This window comes from Protopterus annectens, chromosome 10.part0, assembly GCF_019279795.1.
Source record: "Protopterus annectens isolate FY-2018-M chromosome 10.part0, PAN1.0, whole genome shotgun sequence".
Lineage (NCBI taxonomy): Eukaryota > Metazoa > Chordata > Ceratodontiformes > Protopteridae > Protopterus > Protopterus annectens.
The window spans coordinates 702,142,362-702,165,871 of NC_056744.1; positions in this window are offsets into that span (position 1 = coordinate 702,142,362).

Below are 23,510 nucleotides of genomic sequence, written 5' to 3' on the forward strand. Positions count from 1 at the left end.
AAAACATAATTTCTATTAATAATTTAATACATATAAATCATTCACTACATGACTAGCACAACCATTCTACCTATAATTAAAGATATCTTAAAGTTAAAAACACAATGGATATGTTATTTTTTTTGTGTTACAGTTTTAATGTTTGCTTGGCTTTGTTTTATTGTGTGATGATAATTGCAGCTACTTAGCAATAGGTCAGTTTCAATGTTTGTTATTCTGAAGAAGTCTCATTTGCTGTTTGTTGGAGATCAAATAGTTTAACATGAATTGTTTGTTGTGTACTCTTATCATGGTGTGTTTTTATTTAGACTGAGTTAGTCAGATATCTAAGGATTTCATCGTTGGTGATCAATTACAGAAGTTAAATTGCAGTATCCAGAAACATATCACTGAAAATTAGCCAGTGAGTCAATGTTTCTGTTACATCAAATCAGTTAGCAGAGGTGAACCCTCAACTAAATCACATAATAAACTATGCATGTTTAGGTTGGGGCATAGCACAGCTCTACAGCTGAGTAATAGCTGTGCATATAAGCCCCAAATGGAAGGTAAACCACTGTATTGTTTATAGAGGGATGTAAAACACCACAACGAAAAACATCTTACGTGTTCACCAATATTTTTAAATTCCTCTTTGTTTCCTGCTTATAATGACCACAAGAACCTAAACTTGACTAAGGAAGATCTCAGTAAATAAAAAATAATAAAATTCTCACTCATATTGTAATTAAGCTAAGGAGCAAGACATATGAAAATTGTTTACACTTACTCTAAAATCAAACTGAATATAGTTTATAAGTTAGTAAATGCCAACAGCATTATCTTGTAACTTACAGCATTGTAAAAGTCATTTCATTTAAAACTCTTATCTACAGATACAGCACATGCAGTCTATAAATTACCTCATAGCCAAATAACTCTGGCCATCTATAGCCAAACGCTGTCATTTATGAGACCCAAAACAAGGGTACAGCAATACAGCTTTATGATAATCTTGTACAATGAAGCAAACCACTGACATTTATATGAAAGTGGATACAAAATCCATAATCTTAGAACAATGTGCCAACTCAAGACTCTTCTCTCATACAGATGCAAAAAGTCAGCCATGTGAAAGTGTTATCCACAAAGATAAATTATTAATAAACAGAAACTTTTTTGTGAGAAATACATTCTCTTATGTGTTTTAAATGAAGACGAACAAGGGATTTGTAGGTAAAAGTACACATGTCAGTGTCTGTAGGACTTATTTTCAAAAATGTTCTCACAATTTCAGTTTCCTGATTTGAGTAACACCCATTTCATTATAAAATATACCTTAGCCAGAACACAAATACTGTTTTCAAATCAGGCACACTTCCATCAGTGTATATTTTCATACTATACCTATGTAGTACATATAACAAGTTTTGCAAGTGCATGTACACCCACATTTTCATAATTCAAAGTTTATATTACAATACCTCTCATTGCAGACTATAGATTTGTAGAACTCCTGATCACATCCTCTTGTTATTTTATTTATTTCATGTATTTATATTTTGTTGACCTGGTTAGTCCCACTAGGTTAATGGCCTCTTTTCAGGGAAGGCACAAGGTTGTATTCATTTTAACTAGGGAAAATTTGGCCAAGGCACTGGGGAACTTCTGGTACACTTTTCAAAAAGTGCTGTGGGATCTTCTACATCCACCTGATCTACCACAATCTCAGGAAGGTGGGGCCTCTTAATGTCTCCTCTGAAGGACTGCACACTCAGGAATGCAGCCCCCCCACGGCCCCCTTAAGCTGCACTGCAGTGTCAGTACTGGAAAATTAATTGTTCTACCTGTTGTGGGAATAGAACCATCAGTATTCTCTTTAATGGGTTGGTACTGATCAACAAACAACCTTATCTGACTTAATTAATTAATTAATAGGAAACATCTTTTACAAAATTCTTCAAAAAAAAAAATGAATAAATAACACCGGCATTATAACACAGACCCACTTGCATTGTGAAAAGGATACATGTGAAACAGTGTCACTTTCTTTATTGTTAAATCATTAGCATTTCTTAGTTTGTGAAATTAAATAAAGAATGAGTAACTTTAACAATCTATCACAAAAAATGCAACTGCCCAATAAGATGCTTCTTTTGTTTTATATCTACAAAACAGTAAAATATGGCTAAATCTATATTAGTTATATACTAACAGTGAGCAATTTATCTAAATTCACTAGTTACCTAAATCCATTTAAAAATTATATATATTTCATACATCAGCACAGCACAAGACATTTAAACATGGGTGATGCAGTGGTGCAGAAGTTAACGTTGCTTCACAGCAAGAGGTTCTCCAGTTTGATTATTGTCTGGGGTGCCTTCTGTGCAGAGCCTGCATGTCCTCCCTACATTTGCGTGGGTTTCCTCTGGGTACTCCAGTTTCCTCTCACATTCAAAGACATGCGTCTGCAGTGCTTCTCCCGGGGCCCTCCTGGGGCCTGCGCTGAAAATAGGCTCTTTCCTAGTTGGACTTTCCTGGTCAACAAATGTTAAATAAATAAATAAGCTACATAATGAGTAATGAATTAACTTTTCAAGGATGATAATTTGCAATTATTAATAACTACTAATTTAGTTTTTCATACTTTTTTTTTCTGATTTGTCATATGCACCTGGAAAGATTATACAAGTTAAGACAAATTAATTATTTAGTTATAGTGTTCCAAAATTTCAGAACGATAATTAATAATAAATAATGCTAAGTTCAAACTATTACAAAATATCTAATGTTTTGGGTATGAGATGGACAAAAAAACAATACATCCCAATAAAGTCAAGAAAACAAAATCAGAGTTGATTGGTCTTCTGGTCCAGAGTCATAGTGGTTGCATGTGTTGTGGATAGCAAGTTTTGTTTAACAGTCTTGCAGCCAGGCAGTACCCAATGGAAGGGGGAAAATGAAAGTTTTTCGGTGGTTCTACTATGAAATGCTGACTTCCTAAAAATCAAAGTTCCAAAAAAAAAAAAAAAAAATTCCAAAAAGGTGAAAAACTTATTTTTTCTTGTTTTCTGTTGGGTGGGGGCAAGTTCCTCTGCACACCTCAATATTTGGGACAAGCTCCCCAAACCCCCAAACGTATATGTACTAATGCTATGGTCACACCAAATTGAAGAAGGGAGAAATTAACACTGGTACATAATTAGAAAACACATGGGTAATGTTTTCCTATGAGAAAAAGCATTCAGTGTTTTGCCATTCATATTTTTTTCTGCAGGCTACTGATGCTCAAGCAGTTTCACCTAGAGCATGTGTGGGGAAGCCATTTTCATTGGAATACATTTCTGGAAGTTGTTTGGATTCTGCCCCACTCCTGGTAGAAAGGAGGAACTACAGCAAAGCTTGCATGAGTACCACTGTGGAGAGGCTAAAATACCTCATGTTCAGGTAGGATCATTCCATACTCATCCCCAGGGGCAATGGAATAAATGGTAGTTCAAAGGAGTAAATGACAGTAACACTGTTACAGTAATAGTTTATAGTACTCTGAGGTTCATCAGTAATAGTTTATAGTACTCTGAGGTTCATGCCTGCCAGAGGAAAATAATAGGTTATAAATGTACTACAGGCTGACAAATGATGTGCAGTATTTCATCGGATCTGGTGGCAGCTGAGAGAGAAAGTGCACTAAAACCCTGCCAGTATAGGAGATGCTGCTGCTAAAAATGTCATACAAACTAAGGAATATGAGAACTTCTGGGCATAACATATTAAAAACCCATTGTCATTTTTTCAGTCAAATGGCACTTATGTTTGCATATTTTGAAATTTGTTTTGAAGGAAAATACTCATTCTAAATTAACTTGATTTACTTCTTACAGGTAGTGAATATTACCAGGGACATCAACTGATCCTCCCCAAATCCAGTCCCCATCTTTAGTTAAATTCACTACAGATTTGCACCTCATATTTCTTGGTGCTGTCCTTTATCAGATAAAAATATAATGTTACAGAAGTATTTGCACTGATATGCGATGAATATATTTGGTTCGACAGTCCAAAATTCCAGAAGAGTATTAAAAATGAATACTGACTGTTTGCTTTTGAAACCCTGATTGTCTAAAGAAATCAACTAAAGATAAATTACTATATGTTAGAGTAAATCATGGCTACTTTATGTTTAACCAAGCTAACAGTTAACTTATAATCACTCTTAATGAAATTTTAAATAAAATGCTTACAGTCTGTGGAATTTGAGTCCATCTTTTGCAATGGTCCTGACACATCATGACCGTTATCCTCCATGTAATTGCTCTAAATATACTGACATTTTGTCTTGGTAGCACAATGGCGGTCACTGTTACAAACCACAACATGAATACCCAAATAAAATGTGTGCATATGTCTGTCTGTATGTCTGTTTGTCGACCATTGTACCAGCAACACATAATTCTTACTCCTTAATCTCTCACCTTAAGATCAGTGGTTCACAAAGAATGTGTGATAACAAGTCAAGTGATTTAACCTGATTTCATGAAGGTATGGTAAGGGCACTGTTTAAGAAACAACATCCCTCATATATTAATTGTTATGTTTCTTGCATATGTGCAACACCTGACCAGATTCACATATACCTTGTCTAAGGTGTCCATGCCATTGAGGTAGGTACTCAAAAAATAATTTTTGACACTAAGACCAACCACAAGACAAGAAATATTTTCTAATGCTGAATAAATTAGTAAGTGAGTCAACAGCATTATGACATTATGAAATCACTAAATTAGTGGTGCTGCAGATAGACCACAGATTCAGTTTGGTATGTACCTGACAGATCACAGTTCAGTTTGGTATGTACCTAACCAGGCATATCCAACCATTGGAACGTCCACAGAGGTCCTTCACTAAAAGAATACAGGGAGTAACTAAAATATCCTATGCAGACTGCCTCAAGGCCCTATCCCTGTATTCTGTCTCCTGTAGGCTTTTGAGGGGAGATCTATCCCTGGTATACAGGGCATTGTCAGCCTCCACTCTAATTGACCTCCTGCATATCCACAAAACAAACAGCACTAGAATTACCTGTTCTAAAAACTTAAACCTTGCCTGTGATATAAATAGAACCTGCTGGAAAGAGAGGTATGTATCCCAGAGACTACCCTGTCTATGGAACAGGCACCTCATCCATGTGAAGCAGAGTTCCTCCCTAACCCAATTCAAGTGCAACTTGGACAACTGGATGGGGAATAGGAAATTCATCCCTGGTTTGACACCTATGTCCCTAATGGACACAGGTAACCTGTAATGGTTCATGGCCTAGGCCCATGCTTACACTTATCAAGGATATCAGAACTTGTCAGAGATTTAGGATGCATGACTAGGCTTAAAAAGGTCCTTGTGGTCGTTAGCCTAGTAAATACCTATGAACCTATAAACTGTCAGACACAGGTTTCTCATTGGAAGTGGCACAATGTTCTGAGAACTATCTTAGAAACAGAACTTTCTAAATGTCTGGCTCATACAATGCCACTCAAACTGAGGGCATAAATGAGAAGTTCAACAACGTTAACTCCTAGGCCTTGTGTTATTCTCACTGTATATTAATGACCAACACTCAATTCTGCCTTAGATTAACTGCATAATGTGGACTGATGACAGTGTCATGACCAGGTTCAGCAAAAGGCGATCCATTCTGAAGACCGAACTTCAAAAGGATTCTGAAACTATGTAGAAATGGCTCCATAAAAATAAGTTATCCATCAATATGCAAAAAAAAAAATATGCAAAAAACTAAAGTGATTTTGTTTGGCACCTGTAGAAGATTATGTAACATCTTTAACTTCAGCATTACAGATCCTCTAGACATTCCTTTCACTACTCATGAGAGATATCTTAGAACAAAACCTATCTTTGTATCAGAAAATAGTAGCTCAGGCCAACAATGTATTAAAGTCTCATGCAAAATATCTAACTTGTTGACTACTGATGCTAAGTGAGCTACAGGCATAAAAGTAATCCTCCCCAAATTGGGATACTGCTTCCCTTTAACTGCACTTCTCGTTATAAGTAATACTGTTCTCATTCAAGTAGCCAAGAATAAAATACTAGGATTCATACACCTAGCCAACAAGTATGAACTTTGTTCTACTACTCCTAGCTCAAACTGACTATTACAGCTAGAGCTACTTTATTGCCCAATGCACTAATCTACAAAATATTAAATGATGACTACTGTCCACTCCTCCTCAGAAGGCTGCAGTTTAGAAACCAATCCGATATTCTTAGAAAGTATAACAATATTCAGGTATACAGGCCTTCATTCATACATGACATGTGAAAGTGCTTTCTCTAAAATAGTTCCAGCTGTTTGGAACAATTTTCTGAGAACATTAGGAATATAGACCAACTACTGACTTTCAAGAAGACACTCAGAGACCATCTGTTCAAAAAAAGTAAATGCGAGTGCTATAGAGACATGGACTAACATAAAGGTACCCTAGTTCTTAGGTTCCGCTGTACTGGTAGTTTAGTTCCAAAATGTGCAGGTTTAGTCTGTTTAATACTACCTTAGGACAATGAGAGTAACTACCTTAGGACAATGAGAGTAATGCAAATATAATTACTGCCCGTTTTTATACAGCCATGTACCATTCATGAGCTAACTCTTAGTCCACTACACAATAGTAACATCTTGAAGCACTGAGCTGTGCAACATGCTTATATACAATTCTGTATTTATAATGAAGTTTAAATAGTAAATACTGTATATTTAAGCATTACTAATGTTGGCATTCTTGTAAATGTTGATTTAGGCTTTATTTATTCACTGTCACCCCTTGGCTATGTTTTGCACATGCAATCTTTGTCAACAGCCTTAATGACAGATACTTTTTTTCTTTCTACTCCAAAAAGTGCATTTCTTACATGTTACTGTCTTTTCCATTGCGGCCTGAGTTGTGTTTGAAAAGGGTCCCTCAACCAATTCACTTACATGAGTTCACAAAGTATAAAAAAAAGTGTGTGTGTGTGTGTGTGTGTGTATACATATATAAGAAGGGAGGTGATAATTAGTCATCAGCAGTATGGTTTCATGCCAGGAAAGAGCACTACAGATGCAATATTTGCTCTGAGAGTGTTGTTGGAGAAATACAGAAAAGGTCAGAAGGAGTTGCATTGTGTCTTTGTGGACTTAGAGAAAGCATATGACAGGGTGCCTAGAGAGGAGTTGTGGTATTGTATGAGGAAGTTTGGAGTGGCAGAGACGTATGTAAGAGTGGTACAGGATATGTACAAGGGTAGTGTGACATTGGTGAGGACTGCGGTGGGAGTGACAGATACGTTTAATGTGGAGGTGGGATTACATCAAGGATCAGCTCTGAACCCTTTCTTATTTGCAGTGGTGATGGACAGGTTGACAGATGAGATTAGACAGGATGCCCTGTGGACTATGATGTTTGCAGATGACATTGTGATATATAGTGAGAGTAGGGACCAGGCTGAGGAGACCCTGGAGAGGTGGAGATATGCTTTAGAGAGGAGAGGAATGAAGGTGAGCAGGGCTAAAACAGAATATATGTGTGTAAATGAGAGGGAGGGTAGATGAATGGCAAGGATGCAGGGAGTAGAGTTGATAAAGGTGGATGAGTTTAAGTACTTGGGATCAACAGTTCAGAGTAATGGTGAGTGTGGAAGAGAGGTGAAGAAGAGAGTACAGGTAGGGTGGAATGGGTGGAGAAGAGTGTCAGGAGTGATTTGTGACAGACAGGTACCAATAAGAGTGAAAGGGAAGGTCTATAAGAGGGTAGTGAGACCAGCTATGTTATATGGGTTGGAGACAGTTGCATTGACGAAAAGGCAGGAGTCAGAGCTGGATGTGGCAGAGTTAAAGATATTAAGATTTGCACTGGGTGTGACTAGGATGGACAGGATTAGGAATCAGTATATTAGAGGTCAGCTCAGGTTGGACAGTTTGGAGACAAAGCAAGAGAGGCGAGATTGTGTTGGTTTGGACATGTGCTGAGGAGGGATGCTGGGTATATTGGGAAAAGGATGCTAAGGATGGAGCTGCCAGGTAAGAGGAAAAGAGGAAGGCCTAAGATAAGGTTTATGGATGGGGTGAGAGAGGACATGCAGGCAGTTGGTTTGAAAGAGCATGATGCAGAGGACAGGAAGAAATGGAAACAGATGATCCGCTGTGGCGACCCCTAACGGGAACAGCCGAAAGAAGATGATATATATATATATATATATATATATATATATATATATATATATATATATATATATATATATAGGGTGCCACGGTTGTGCAGCTCTTAGCATTGTTGCCTCACAGCAAGAGGTTCTCTGGTTCAATTCTCAACTTGGGTGCCATCCCTGCAGTCAAGTGGGTTTCCTCCGGGTACTCCGGTTTCCTCCCACATTCCAAAGACATGCAGTAGGTGGACTGGCATTCTAAACTGGCCATAGGTGAGAGTGTGTGAGAGAGTGAGTAGTGCAAATGAACTACCATACCAGGGCTAACCACTCAGTGGTGTAAACCTTGGCTCGAGATGATTGTCACTGCAGAAGTGACACCCCAACCACATGTGCAAAAAATGGGGACAGGGGTTGAGGATGGATGTATATATATATATATATATATATATATATATATATATATATATATATATATATATATATATAAAATATCATTACACAGAAAAACATACTCCCACCTAAACAAGTCAAAAAATCACACCAATAAATCCAAAACACTGGCCAGCTCTATGGTACATGCAAAAGGGAACATTATACTCTATTAGTGTTCTGATGAGGTTTGACTGCAGTGCTGTTATATAATCCTCACATCTGAATACGATGGCATGACTTATGATGTGTAGTGTAGTGAATATTTGTAGTTTCTATTTCCTTCTTACTTCATGAAACTTACTCTGTATATTTATAAAACCCCTCTCCTGCTCCTGATACATTCATTGCCAGTGTTAGTATTAATGCCTCCTATGGCATATTGCATAAAGTTCTACAAGCATAATAACTAGCTAGAAACTTTCATCCCTTCCTCAGTCTTTTGTATAACTATTGTCAAACTATATACCTCAAGTATATGCTTCTCATACTACTGCATTGCAAAAATCCTCACTCATGTTTCTCTTTTGTTGTTAGTTCCTTCTATGCTAACCTAAGGCTATTTTGAATTTAATCATTTTTTAGAGTTTTGTGTCTTGGCTCCTTGAAGCTAGTTTTTACTAAATTAGTCTACACCTTTACTGTAATTGCATTTTTTAACATGTATTAGTTTTATGTAATAGTTTGCTGTTTTGATTTCTTTTGATCTGTATTCCTGTTACATTAGTTTAATTTTGGAGCTTATCTCCCTGGGCCTTTACTGAAAATGGACATGTATCCAGTTAGACTAGCCCGGTCAACAAATGTAAAATAAAAAAAATGAAAATATAAAAAAAAACGTAGCCTTTCCATACCAGTGTGGACACTTGGTGGTTGAAGTTCAGATTGCTATCTATGTGTGTTCCTAGTCTTGCACCACTAAGTTTTAGCATAGGGGGAGTGTTGTCAATGCTGTAATTAGCCGGGAATTCCACTTTGCTGAAGACCAAAATAAAGACATATTTTCATTTTTGCATTTATTTGTAGACTATGTGGCTTTATCATCAATCATTTGTCCGTGCTAGCCCCTCCTGTAGTATGTTGTCGTCATTGGTGGACTCAATGATTGCACTCAATATGCTAGAATCAGCATACTTGGTAAGCCAAATGCCATATACTTTAGCCTGAACTGTGGAGAAATAGATTCCAAACAGTAAAGGGCCAAGCATAGCTCCCGGGAGTATTCTAATTGTGACAGCTCTACTGGTACAAGTTGACTCACCAACTTTCACAGTATGTGTTCTGTCAATGAGCCAGTTGGTTAATCATAGGTTCATAGGTTAGTACTAAGCTAACTGCCCTTGTGAGCCATTGTAAGCCTAGCCAATTACCCCTTGTGAGACTCAAATCCTGTACCTTGTGTTTGTAAGGCAAACACCTTAACAATTAGGCCACCCTCCCAACCTTTGTTAAGTAGGAGTCCAGAAGTCCCCAGAGAATGGTACCAGCAAAGCTCGATCTGGATCCAGGGAAGGAATCAGGCTTATAGTGTTTTGTAAAAGTATGTACAGAGGACTAAGCAGCAACTTCAAGAATCCAACCCTTTTCAAAAAAAAAAAAGCCATAGATTAAGCTAAGGCCTAGGCAGAGTGGACCTTGACCCTGTCTAGGGTAGTTTTTAAGATTAGAAATAATTTTTTACCTTCACAAGAAATGAACAATTAAACCACAGAGATTTAGTTCTCTCACTATTGTACCAGAGTTGTCTGTGGACATCCAAGGTACACAGCAGCCCTTTACCATCTTTTTTTTTTGATTCAGGAAAGGAAAGAGATGGATAGTTTGTAAAGTGAACTCGACACCACTTTAGGCATACAAGGAGGAGTTCTCAAAAAACCCAGTCCCTAAGAAAAATGAAATTGGGTTGACTCACCCAAGCTTGCAACTTAAGGTACCCTTCTTACGGAGGTCAGTGCAATTCATAACTGGTTTTCCCTGTTAAGAACCAAAAGTCTGCAAGATTAGTTGGTCAAATGGACAAAGTGTCAGCTTCTTTAACACAAAACAGAGCCCAAGGAGGGGCTACTGGCTTTCTTAGAGAGCTCTTATGCAAAAATTAAATTTCAAAACGGTTTTGACAAGACTGCATTGAAAGAGGAACTATGGGCAGACATACTGTAAAGGCCAATAAATGAACCATGAGCAAGAAATATGGCCTAGTGACATAAGGGTTAATCCCTGGCTGGAAGAGTTTCTCAATTATACCTGAGTGGCAGACTGTGTCAAATCCCTAAGCTAGATCATGATAGGCATTATGCACTGTCTTACCTTCATCCAGGCCTATCACACAGAATCAATGGATTGTGACAACATCACAGATCACCTATGGCATGACTCAGCACATACAGCTTCCTGACACAGTTGAATACATACTTTAACACACCCTCCACATGGACTATGTTTCCATAGAAGGGTGCACATCAACATGCATCCATCTGAGTTGGATGAGAACACCACCTGATTCATGCATGTATACACACATCCGGACTATCCTCAACTGGAAGGTAGACAAACATGTCATCATGGAACTTTTCTAAATGGACAATAGTAATATCTTGACTGTGTGCAACAGACCTGTGTGAGTTGTTAATGCTACATCATGTCCGTTACATCTGATGGATGTCCTCAAAGAGGTCATCGAGGGCATCCATGATGACAGTAATAGCATCCTGTTGAACCTGACTAGGCCAAAGCATTTGACACAAATCCACATTGAGGTTTTCAATCAACACTGTAAGATGTGGCCATAAACAGCTAAATCATCAAGTGGGCAGACCAATGGATCACATATGTAGCATCTAAGTATGTTGAAATGTGTTAAGTGACCTATATTAAAACAGCAAAAATGGATCAATGAAACAGTAAACTGTGTCTGTAGACCAAGGTAAGAAACACAGTAAAACACAGGAAAATGTACTTGAAGACTTAAGGACTGAATTACTGAACATTGTTCTGAGATACGTAGAAATATTAGTACTAATGCTTCAGTTAAATATATTGCCAAACATGGTTTGGACCGTGATTTTCACTACAGGATAGTTAATTTACAAAATAAAAGTATGAGTGGTGGTGACCTGAACAATAAATTAGAAGTCTATGAGTATGAATGGACTCTTCATCTACAGGCTGTTTCTGAGCCTGGTATCAACACTGCTGTTACCATTCAGCTTATTTTAAGACTGAAACAAAAGTGTCTGAATAATAGACATTAATGTTGTGTTAAATTTATTTTTTACATACTATAAATGTATTTGCACTTATTAGAAGGTCATATATTTTGTTTTTTATTCTTATATGGATGTATTGTTTTTTAAGGACTGAACTTGATTAATTGGGAATGGCTTGCAATTGAGGGCTATGTCACATGTTTTTAGCTTGAATGTACTATATAACTGAATGTAATTTTTTTTCCTTTTTGTATGCTTACACTGATAAAAGGTACTGACCCAAAAGCATTGTATAATTTTTAATAAACTGTCAACTGTCAGCATTTCCAAAGTCTAGAGTTTTGTTTTACTGAAGTGACCTATAGCTCAGGTCTATTGATCAGGTCAATACATCAGTGCTGTCTTCTAGGCCCTTTCCTGTCCATTATTTAAGCCTCAGGCATCACAAATGACACAAATCATGTCTTCAAACAGCTGTCTGACGAATTACAGATTTGGGGCAATCATTGACTCATTAGTATAATACAGACAGTATCAACACACACCAAAGATTGCTGCCCCAGCCATGACACCACCTGCAATGACACAAAAGCATTGGGGATTTGTTACATCATGAAAATAGGCATACAACCCAGGTATAATGAAGACATCACACTCTATAAGCACTATAAGCAGATCAAGTGGTATGTGACCTGTGTCCTTCGGAAGATGGTATGTGGAACATCCAACAGCATGTGGCCACAGTGCTGACCACTGCTTTGTATGTAACATCATACCTACTGAGTATTTGAAGGACATCCACATCAAAGGTCATAATACACCCCCATAGTTCACAGCCTTCATCACACCAATAACTGAGTGCAATGCATCCTTCTTCGTGTGCCTCCCTACACATCTTCCATGATGTGTAACTGAAGTGTACCACTTTTGCCAGATCGAGCCGTCACACATCTTATTGGCCATACCTAGGTATTCTTTCTGTTGCATAAACATTACTGTCTGATGGAGTAGAACCTCCATCAAGGTGTTACATCAGATGCATGTGTGAGACCAGTTCCAGTGATGCACACAGTACATACATCGCTGTTTGACAACATTGATGGCATGGGTTACATTCATGATAGTGTGGATTGTGCCATATATATCTGCCATGCACACCAGTCAACTAGCCTGCATTGATCATAATGTCACATGCAGATATAGCAGTGTCCCCCATAACACATCCAGCAGATGTTACGGTGTCAGGAAGCTGTGCTTGATTACCCTCATAGATTGCTGACATGTCATAATAGCTGTACAAGTGTGTTTGTGCAGAATCACCTGTGATTACTCAGAATCACATATGTTATATCAGAGACATGGGATTAGTGGTGGTATTATTCTGAGATTGTCCATGATTGTGCATGGTTCTTTTACTGTTGCCCATGAGCCTGTAACTCTATCTCACTTGTTGGAGATCGCTGTTGAGATTACACTTATATTCAGGCAAATCAGTCTGCACAGCTTCACAATATGCACCCTACACCAATTGTATATACTATCCCTGATAGATGCCCTATGCATTGTTCATGTAAGGATGCTTATCTCACAAATTACATCTTCTCCACTGTTATGTCACCTTGTCTGACAGTCACATGATACACATTTTCACCATGTAGTATGTACTGTACCATACTGATATGTGATTGGTGTTCCTGCTACAACTGTCTTGCATTGACATGCCCTCATCTACTGAACATTAGGATGTTTCACCTGTCCTCTTTCCCTGTGCTCATTCCTACAATTCATCTCTATGTCCCTATTCAATACACACAATTCCCCTGAATGTTTATTTCACATAGCAGTCCATGTACCTTTACAGATGATTTACACAACTTTTGTACAAAATGCCTGGAATGGGATTTCACAATACTCTGCACTGTATACACTGTCTTGTACTGTCAAGCAAGCAACAATGTAACCCACAACTGCAACAAAATAAAGATAGAGGTCTGGTGCAGACTTGGGCGACTCCCCACACAGCTCGAACAACAAACTGGATAACGAAGAAAGCATGTAGCGGTAAAACTACACAGTTACATCCACAGATTTTATTGCGTAAAATACACCAATTACATCCACAGGTTAAGCGCTTTCAACTGCATAAATCACAGTCTTCATCAGAACCAGATAGCTACATAATTGCCCTGTTTAAATACAATTGACTTGAAAAAAGTAATAGCTCTCCATTGAACATTTAAAAATGTATTTTAAATGTATATCAATTCATCCAAGTTACTAAATAAAAAGATGGAATATGTAATAGTGTAGGTTGTGCATTATACTAGTATCATAAAAATATAAATATAAAATCATAATATAGAAACCTAATAAATATTAGAATATTAAAATATTAATAAACATTAGAATGTTAAAATAAAATCACAATACATACCATTCCATTGTTACTATAAATGTATATGCATATGTAAAATATAAAATATAAAATACTGCTTAACCTGATATTAAAAACGGCTTTAAACTAATACTATCATTAATACCAGGTGATCTAGTGGCAGTGACTACAACTCATAGCTTTAACTCTTTGTGCTAAACTGCTACACTGTTTTTCCACTAGGAATTGGGACTGTCCAGTATTACTACTAAGGCTATTACTAAACATTTCACAAGAATCTCCCCTTTTGAGTCTGAAGTTATGTTGTGAAAGAGTTACAAAAGTACTGGGCACATTGTTTTTTCAGATATTGCTTCAAACAGAAATCCCCCAAGTGTCAGTATGTCTCCTTTCTAAGCATGGCGACACCATGGGTAACTGCACTGGACTTTCCACTTTGATGGCCATTCTTGCTACTTTCCTTACTCCAACCCTTTATCTCCCATTCACTCCTACCCCCTTCTGGATCTCCTGCACTCACTTTCTGATCTGGTACTCGCATACTCTACCTTCTTGCTCATTACACCTCTTATAGTTTTATACTTCCCTGTCTTTCCTTTTGTAAGTCCCTATTCAACACCATCTAGCCTTCTTATCTTCTTTCCATCACCTGTCTTCTTCCTGCTGTTGCCTTCTTTGACTGTCCTGTATGCATTTTCCTGTGTTACAACTATGCCCTCACTTCATGTTTGGTCCAGGTTCTTCATTTCCCTTTCCTCCCTGCTCCCCACCCATTGCTTCCCCTCCATTTGTTATATACAGGGTGTGTATCATACCCCCCATGGTTAAATAATCCTTTCATTTCTAAGTGCTCGCCATCATTATGGTCACTTGTAATAGCAATGCCTTTGTTTTTGTCCAGTATCTTAAGAGTTTATCCTCATGTTTGCTGCAGTATTACTGCATCACCCATGCAGCTTCGACCTTCCCCATTCCCAACTTGCACTTGGCAATACACTGTGTTGCCTGTGTGTGCTCATCCAGGTAAAATGAATGAACATATGAATCAGACACTAACTCAAAGCAACCAAACATTATTTGTTATCTGCAGCTGAAGTGTGTTTGTTATGTTGAGCCATGTGTATGTCTGAAACTGTGCTGAATCTTTTTCTTTCTTCTCCATCTGATTTCTTTTGTCAAGGTTTCATCTGTATCGATACTCCTCTGTCTGGAGAAATGATAAAATATAAATAATAAAAGAACCTTGATATATTCAATTGTAGTGGTTACACGGCCAGATGTTTTATTGTCAGGGCCTTATATTTCACTCATGTCCCACTTTGTAATCTCTTTTACTTTCTTGTCCAATTTATCAAGTTTTTAGAAGCCTCCCTGGTGACGACCTCTTGAAAAGCACTGTACACACTCCAGTGCCTCTAACTCGCTAACGCTAACTTTTTTACCCAAAATCAATGATCTCTATGAGGAAGAACCTCATCTTACAACCTGCCCTAGCTACCACTTGTAATTGGCTGCTTAATTTTGACACAAATTCAAATTAGGTGCAGTGCCTTCTTTATGCACAGCAGTGCTGGGTTGTGTGAGGGTGTACAAAACCTATTGTTGGAACTGCTGATGATTGCATAGAGAACTGCACCAGGTATCATTATAATTAGAGGCTGTTTGTGGAGTTTACATTATTCCTCCTGTGTCAGCTGTATTAATGTATATGTTACATAACATTTCTTTCAGTAGGTGTAGAATCTACTTAGCCATGCCATGTGTGAATTTATACATTAAGGAGGAAGCAAAGAGAAGATATTTTTCCCCCTAAAATGATGAGTATATATGTGTGCAAAAGTGTTGAAGTGGTCTTGCTACACTGCTTTATGCTAATTTGAACTGACCACTCGGAAAGTTCACAATATTGCAAGGCTGCACAGAGTGGAGAGGGTCATAATATTTGTAGAGGACAAAGGCAAATAGCTAGAACATTTAAATGTTTTTATTTATGTTGACCTTGTACAGCTGAATAGCAGGCCTGGCGTGATGCCTAACATTCTTATTTGCTGCTGGGAACTGGGGCTCAACAGTGGGTGTTCACTGGGTGTGACAGAAATACATGTGAATAATTTTCTGTTAGCAAGGAAGGTAACATCAGGCTTAGAAAGAACACAGGTTGGGTCAGTGCTGGTACATTTAACCACCTACTAGCAGCATGTGCACTCAGGACATAGATTACAGTCGCTTTGTCTCTATCATAGGGAGACGTAAGAAGAAAACAGAGAAGGATGATGCACATTCACATGAGTGCCACATTTAAACATGCAGCAAACAGATAAATTTCTTCCTTGAGCAAAAGTCCCTTTCACGTAAGACTAGTTTGTTTAAACTGCTCTGAACTTTGTAGCTGTTACTGTGCCAAGTGACTACCGTTGCAAATTCTGTAATTTATCTGAGCATTTATTCTTCAATTAGAGTGGTTAACCAGAGAGACATGACGAGTGATACCAAATGAAGACACTTCGGCAAGCAGACTCTGCCATTTCCTTGTCCATGGCATTGACTGGTACTTCTGATTAGCAGCTTCCAGTCTTCTGCTCCATTCTGGAAACAACTAATGGTTTTCTTACTATTTATCAGCTGCTGTACTCCTAGTGGGACACCTCAGAATTTCTGGTTGGGCCTTCTGTCTTTAGCACTTACTAAATGACTTTAGCAGAATTCTGCTTTTCGGTTCTTATTTACTAATCATTGGATTGGCTTAGGAAATGAAGCTTCGTTTAGATTACAGTGTGCTGGATTGAACTTAATGCTAGAAATGTTGGGACCCTTCTTTACTGAATTTCTAAGTGTGCCATTTATCTGCCTTCTATCTCTACGGCTGTAACCTTTTCTGATGCCGTTACTCCCCAGTTTTTTGTTTTTGAATATGGACGATAACCAAGAAGGTTGTTGCATGTGCCCATCACAGTTTGATTAGTCATAAAATATCCTTATGGTGCTCTAAGAGGTCTTGCTCTTGCTTAAAAATTGTGACCCTTTTTTGGCACAGTTTTTCCCTTGATATCATTCTCTTCTTGTTCTTCATTTAATTGTTAAGGTATGTGAAACTTTTCATTAAGCTATCCCTTCCTTAATCACAAATCTTCAGTCTTAAGAACCTGTACAGGTTTATTTAAATTGTATCTTATCTAATCAACTCAGTACAAAGCAAATGCTTTTCTTCACCTATGAGTCTAACTCTCTTAGCCTGCTTTTCCTTCTCTTCCATTTTCTGTTCATACAGAGTATTCTCCAACCTAATACAGATGGACCTACTGGACATCAGCAAGTCAAATGGCATTAGAAATACTCAGTCCAGGTATCTAAATATCTAAACTGAATGTTGTGGATAAATATATATATATATATATATATATATATATATATATATATATATATATATATATATATATATATATATATATGGTTCCAGTTTAGAAACTACATGCCAAATGTAATATCCCGAGACCATAAGCGAAACTCCATAATCTCGAAAGACAAGAAGCAGTAAGCAATCTCACTAGTTAACAGATGTATATGTCAATATGTCAGCACATCCCGCCAGCATGCAGGATATTGAACAACAGTATACTGCTCTGGTTGTGGATATACATGCACGATGGTTGTTCTGATGCAGATGTTTTGCTTACTCATCATTTAGGACATAGGGGATGCTTCTGATTTGTTTCATAAATTGTTTGTGTGTTTTCGAGATCATTCAGTATTTGTGTATGGCGATTTTATTCGATATATTTCAGGATTGTTGTATTTCGAGATTTCGCTTTCGAATTTTATTTGCATGTTGCACTTGAGTTTCTAAACGGGAACCATATATATATATATATATATATATATATATATATATATATATATATATATATCAGAGGTTACCATTGTTCCAGAACAAAATATCAATTCAAGTAAAACAAAGCTCATCCCTGTCCATATTCAAACACAACTTGGATCTAAGGTGGGGTAATAGAAAATGTACTCCAGGATTGCACCTCGTGCCACTAATGAATAGAGGCAGTTCCTAAATGCTGCATCTCTTACATGGGTCCCCTCATATTATCTATGGTATGATCACAGTTACTCTCATAAGGGCTAATATACAATTATCAGCTATGGGATAGGTAAGACCAATCAGTAAATGTTAATTCAAGCACCAAAAGGGAATTGGCTAAGCTTAAAATGTCCTCCAAGTGAACTTATGCTGTGGTAGTAAACAGTTTTAAAAAACTGCCCTTTTTAGATCACTTAGTGCCCCTCCTATACTCCCCCCCTCCAGTCTTCAACAGCTTCCGGCACTATGACTGTGTTTGGACCATATACAGAAGTATATCTTAAGCCCTGGTAATCACTGTGGCATTTCACTCAATCCTGCTAACCTAAGTTGCTCTGAGGTAATCAGGTTTCCCATCCATGCTGCTTTACATGGTTTCCTGGCCAGCAATGAAACCATGCTGGTTTATGTTTAAACGTGGTGAGCGGCATGAATATGTAATTAGTGCTGCTGCTAATCACACATCATCATGCAAACATGTAAACTCTGTGTTGGCTTCATGCAAAGCCTACACAGAGTTTAGTGAATCCCAGGGAAAGTCTAAACCAACTGTAACTGAAGTACTGAATATTATAAAAATAGATAAAAGACCTGGAAGAAGGATCTAAAGAAATGGGAAGGAGCAAATTACGTAGAAACAAATGTAAATTGTTGGAACAATGCATACAGAATAATGTTCAGAAGGAGAAAAGTGGTTTAAGGGAAGGCAGGAATTGAGCAAATTCTGTAATGTTAAACTGATGAATGTTATAAAGAAATAAAATATATGTATGCAAAATGGAAAAAGATGATAATATGATTTGTTTTCTTTTCTGTTAATGTATGTTTTCACACATCTTAAGTGCTAATTTAATACAGGTATTTAAAAAATGTCAAACAACTTTTATATCAACAGGACAAACTGTAAAAAATACAAAAAAAAAAGAAAAATGCATTTTTGCAGGGGTAAGGCCCCCTGCATGGCCCATGCTCCCCAATACTATATGTATACGTATATTATATGTATGTGTGTGTGTGTATATATATATATATATATATATATATATATATATGTGTGTGTGTGTGTGTGTGTGTGTGTGTGTGTGTATAAAACAACTATAGATCTCACAAGAGTAGGGAAAGGAAAACTCACTAAACCCTGCTGTCTGATGATCTGACAACAACATCAACACAACTTTTCAATGAAACAAGAAATAACCAAAATATCTGACAGTTTCCACTTTGATGAAAACACCATTCAACAAAATGAAATTAACCCATATATGTGTATGTGTGTGACTGAGTATGAGTGTGTGTCTGTATGTATGTGTAGTGTGAAAGATTAACCCAACTCAGACTGTCTTAGGCTTATTAAAAATGCAGTTTATAATATACAAATGGAATTAAATGCAGATTTTTTTAAGCAAAAACTATGTTTAATGGATTAACCCCTTTTTATACTATTTGGAAACACTCTGTTATGAGGACTCTCTCCCTGGGTTCCTCTTCTAGGAACAGTTTCTAGTTTCTCCTTCCAGGCCTCCCTTCATTGTGGTTAATTCCATTTCTAATAGCTGCTGCTCTGGACACCAAGTCCCCTTTCGTACATGACAAATGCTCTCTGACTGGGCTCCTTTCAACTGCCTTTATATAGTCACCAACTCATTAAACAAACAATCTGTCTCTGATACAGCCAGATATATTTATTTTCTTAACTAAACAAATATAACTTAACAGAAGCACTATTCATTTTAAGAAACATCACTCTATATTTTCAATGAATTCCATAATACACAGCTATAGCATTAGCTACACCGCATTGTAGGTCACTTAAATTCTTCCAAATAATGACACAAACAACACACAAAGCTAATATACAGTGGATATAAAAAGTTTACACACCCCTGTTAAAATGCCAGGTTTTTGTGAACACAATAAATAAATTCAGAACTTTTCCCACCTTTAATGTGACCTATAACCTGTACAATTCAATTGAAAAGCAAACAAATCTGTTAAGGAAAAAAATATAAAAAATAAAAAACTTACAATACGCTGGTTGCATAACTGTGCATACCCTTAAACTAATACTTTGTTGTGTGTGCACACCCTTAAATTAATACTTTGTTGAAGCACTTTTTGATTTAATTACAGCAGTCAGTTTTCTTAGGTACACACCTGCCATCAATTAAAGAGACTTTGATTAACCCCAAATAAAGTTCAGCTGCTCTAGTAGGATTTTCCTGACATTTACTCAGTTGCCTGCTAAAGCAAAAGCCATGGTTTGCAGACAGCTTACAAAGCATCAAAGGGATCTCATTGTTGAAAAGTATCAGTCAGGAAAAGGGTACAAAAACATTTCCACAGCATTGGATATACAATGGAACACAGTGAAGACAGTCAACAAAATGTAGAGAAAATATGGGATAACAGTGACACTGCAAAGAACTGGACACCCATAAAAAAATGATGAAAAGACAAGATGAAAACTGGTCAGGGAGGCTGCCAAGAGATCTACAGGAACATTGAAGGAGTTGCAGGAATTTCTGGCAAGTACTGGTTGTGTACTACATGTGACAACAAGCTCCCGTATTTTCCATATGTCTGGACTATAGGGTAGGGTTGCAAGACGGAAGCCTTTTCTTACGCAGAAAAACATCCAGGCCCGGCTAAAATTTGCAAAACAATACATCAATTCTCCCAAGAGCATGTGGGAAAATGTGTTATGGTCTGATAAAACCAAGGTTGAACTTTTTGGACACAATTCTAAAAGGTATATTTGGCACAAAAACAACACTCTGCATCACCAAAAGAACACCGTGGTAGCAGTATCATGCTTTGGAGTTGCTTTTCTTCAGCTGGAACTGGGGCTTTAGACAAGGTGGAAGGAATTATGAACAGTTCCAAATATCAGTCACTTTTGGCCCAAAATCTTCAGGCATCTGCTAGAAAGCTGAAAATGAAGAGGAATTTCACCTTTCAACACGACAATAATCCCAAGCATACATCCAAATCAACAAAAGAATGACTTTACCAGAAGAAAATTAAAGTTTTGGAATGGCATAGACAGAGCCCAGACCTAAATTCAATAGAAAATCTGTGGGGGTGACCCGAAGAGGGCTGTGCACAAGAGATGCCCTCGCAATCTGACAGATTTGGAGTGCTTTTGCAAGGAAGAGTGGGCAAATATTGTCAAGTCAAGATGTGACATGCTCCTACCCAAGAAGACTGAATGCTATAATTAAATCAAAAGGTGCTTCAACAAAGTATTAGTTTAAGGGTGTGCACATACAACAAAGTATCAGTTTAAGGGTGCCCACACTAATGCAACCAGCGTATTGTACATTTTTTATTTTTTATATTTTTTCCCCTAACAGATTTGTTTGTTTTTCAACTGAATTGTACAGGTTATAGGTCAAATTAAAGGTGGCTAAAGTTTGGAAATTATTTATTGTGGTCTCATTTTTTTTATATAACAAAAACCACATTTTAACAGGGGTGTGTAAACTTTTTATATCTACTGTATATGTATACTGCACAGACACAGACACACAAACACACATGAGGATGTACAAGCACGTGCGCACATGCACACACAGGGGCATACATGCCTTTATGCTCTTGTGTGTGCATGCACATATATGATTCTTTCTCTTTACATTTGATGTAACTGAGCTGAGTATTTTCCAGGTACAGAGATGGCTGCTGTAGAAAAACAGTTGCCAAACTTACAGTCTGGATTTTTCCTACTGTTGCTTGGTTGCAAAGAACATCTAATGAAAAGTATTTTGTTTATTTCTAACATTGTGCAAATTAGAAAGTCTGGCACTCTTTTTCAGACATGGGATGTTGGCTGCTTTGAAATATATTAGGGGCTCTGTTTTCCTAATTTACAGAATATGGAGAGGCTGACAAGCTGTCATTTTAACACAGTTGCTTTTTTTCCCATTTAATTGTATGCCATGCACAGCAGATTTAATTTTAATGTCGGAGGCCTTTAACAGTATATAACTAAGTTGAAGAAAAGCACTGTTCTTTGTTTATTTATATTATATCCTGCAGTTGCTGCTGTTAAAAGGTACTGCACTTAGGGTAGGAATAATTACAGTAGGAAACTATTTCTTAGTTTTTCTGTTTCTTTTTTTAACAGCTTTCTTGTACATTGTATAAGCATGAGCATTACATATTTACCCACCTGCACGCTGACTGATGTATGCACTGAAGTCTCTTTATAATAATGTTTACGCTATTTCTGTTCTGTTGTCATTGTGTGGAGACCTTATAATAAGACCCTAAGAGTGTTATATATTTCCACATATTTTTGTTTTCAAAATAGATCTGTAAAGAATTTAATTATATGAGCCAGTGCCATGTTTAATTAATGTGTGTCTTTACAATCAGGAAAGAAATATTTGTTAAAGGAAATAATGTTTGTTTACTGACGTATTAAAAAAAATCTAAAAACAGAAAACTAAAACTTATAAAGCTGTTAGACCACAGTATTCTTAAACAGTGATTAGATATTACAGATTTCTAAACCTGAAAACTTTATGTTTGTAACTGGATTGCATCTTCAAGTGTCAGTTTTCACTCTTAATTTTGTTTTATGGATATGTGCAGCAGCATAGAACATGGCTACTAAAAATCAGATGCAAATAGTGCACTTTTTATCAGCTGAATATTCATTCTACAGTTACTCGCTTTATTCAGGAAAGGGCCATAGAAGAGAAAGAGCTTATCCTGGCATTTAGTGGGCATAAGACGCAAAACTAAACAAGCAATAATGTCAATCAGTTGGGCATTACAGGGAAATAATCTCCACACTCCTGGAAGGTCTATTATTTCCTTGTAAAGTCCGTCCTAGAAGATATTGTTGCACTTAGAAAATTAGCTATATGTTAAATTGTTTTGCACGTGTTTTATTAATAGTACATACAATATATGTTTTATATTTTTGATGTGTAATAGTTCCTCCGCCTACTGTTTCATAGTTGCTGTACAGTATTACTTGTTGTTGGAGGATGTATATTACATTCAAAATACACACACACACACACACACACACACACACACACACACACGCACATATATATATATATATATATATATATATATATATATATATATATATATATATATATATATATATATATAATGTAAGTATTTAAATAATGTACACGCACATGCGCGCGCGCGCACACACACACACACACACACACACACACACACACACACACAC